Source organism: Papio anubis, chromosome 17 (assembly GCF_008728515.1).
Source record: "Papio anubis isolate 15944 chromosome 17, Panubis1.0, whole genome shotgun sequence".
NCBI classification, from domain to species: Eukaryota; Metazoa; Chordata; class Mammalia; order Primates; family Cercopithecidae; genus Papio; species Papio anubis.
The window spans coordinates 24,160,426-24,162,455 of NC_044992.1; the positions used below are offsets into that span (position 1 = coordinate 24,160,426).

The 2,030-nt window shown below is 50.6% G+C and overlaps 1 non-coding gene across 1 annotated transcript; it reads right to left on the reverse strand.

Moving 5' to 3' along the window:
* Window positions 1-346: 346 nt before the first annotated feature.
* Window positions 347-472, reverse strand: LOC116271156. The gene has a single exon (XR_004179593.1). It is a non-coding gene; the product is annotated as a U6atac minor spliceosomal RNA (small nuclear RNA).
* Between the last annotated feature and the right edge of the window lie 1,558 nt (window positions 473-2,030).

Here is a 2,030-nt window from a genome sequence, read left to right on the forward strand (position 1 = left end):
TCTTTTCTTTTCTTTTCTTTTTTCTTTTCTTTCTTTCTTTTTTTTTTTTTTTGAGACAGATTCTCAGTCTGTTATCCGGGTGGAGTGCAGTGGTATGGTCTCTGCTCACTGAAACCTCTGCCTCCTGGGTTCAAGTGATTCTCCTGCCTCAGTGGGATTACAGGCATGCACCATCGTGCCCTGCTAATTTTTTGCATTTTTAGTAGAGATGGGGTTTTACCATGTTGCCAGGCTGGTCTTGAACTCTTGGCCTCAAGTGATCCCCTCACCTTGACCTCCCAAAGTACTGTGATTACAGGCATGAAATACCACGCCCTGTCTTAAATTATTATTTTAAATTAAAAAAAAAAAAAGATGTTTAGATGCCATGATGTAGGTGGCAGTGCCTTAACCGTGTGTGTGTTGTCAGGCCCAAGAGCCTCTTCCATCCTTGTCAAGGGGAGCGCTAACCTTCTCTCTTTTCATACAACCTGGCTCTCTTATTTTGTATCTGTATGTATATACATGTTGGTTGAAACTGGTGCAGGGTGATTGAGACTTGGGCTTGTGGGTCTGGTAGGTTCAAGGACTAACTGCATCGCTTGGGAGCATGGGGCCTCGGGCAAGTTACTTAATCCACTGGGAACAGGAGCATTGTAATCACGAGATGGGGATACTGTCTGGGATTCCCATCCCCTATCTGAGTCTCAGTCCTCTCAGTTTCTGTGGTTTGACGACTGTGTGCTAGGGGCTGGGCCAGGCAGATGCTGGGGTGTCCGTTAGTAAGATGGGCACGGTCCCTCGCTGCCTGCTCTGATTTTTGCCCCAGCTCTGAGAGCAGATTAATGGTATTGTAAGTCCTCACTGTATGGTTGAAGTCGCGACTCAGAGGGGAAGAGACCCTCCCAGAATCTCCCAGCTTGCCTCGGTACCACAGGAGCAGGGCCCCCGGCCTTCCGGGTACAGCCTCCCAGGTTGGAAGCTGGCAAGCTGGGGCTGTAGAACAGGAGGTGGCTGGGCCTGGATTCGCTGGCACCGAGTCCTTAAAGGAACCCTGGGTAGCAGATGTGGCTGCCTTGCACATCTGCTCAGCAGTGCATCACTCCTAAAGGCCCAAAGACTCGTCCGGTCCTGACACTGAGCACGTTTCAGAAAAGGTCCCAGGGAAGACATTTGAATTGCCACAGCTGCTCAAGGCTCGCTCCCTCACTCATGCCGTGGGCAAGCTTAACATCCTCTAGTAGGACCAGTCAAGCAGGGCACAAAATGGAAGGGGGGGGTGAGGGGGACGAGAAAATAATGATATTCCAGAAAATGCTGCAGAGTAATCATCGTGGGGGGGAAAAATCAGAATTTCTTGGGACTTAGACTTTTTCATGGCTCAGTGGTGTTTTTCTTTAGAATTTAGGACTGGAGGTAGGGATAGACCATAATCTTTTCAATGCTCAAGAGCCTTCAGCAGGCCTCACTGGCTCTGGGCAGGGGGCAGGGCTTACAGGACCCAGAGCAGGTGACATCTTACCCACTGTGGGTGCTTCCTCCCTCCTCCCTTTGGCACGGTCTGAGGAATTTTGAAATCACCTCATAGCCAGACCCCTTGCATTTGCTGCCCAGGAGAACGGAGCAAGGAGGTGCCATGTGGAAAGCCCCGCTGTCTGATTTTCCTCTGAGCTTGTCACTGCAGCCTGAGAGCCCCCTTCTCTGTCAAGTGGGTGACTGGACTGAATACACCAGACCCCCTTTGGCATTCTTCTAAGATCCTGAGGAGGAGGAAGAGCCGAGGAGGGCACGGGGTGGAGCCTGGGGCTGTGGTTTGGAGGATGGGAGGGCTGGGTGAGGGATTTGGAGATTGCAGCTGGGAAATTTGGATCGGCCTGTGAAGACTTTGTGGTTCATTCTCATGAAACTCGCTTCCTCTCACTGGATTTCTGCCCTGGGGGACGTGGGGTTCAAGTGAAAACACTGGGTTTTCCTTCTTGGTGACTGAGGCTTAAATTCTGGTCTCCCAGGCAAACATTTAAGAAATAACTCTCTTTTCTCTCCTTGTCCAT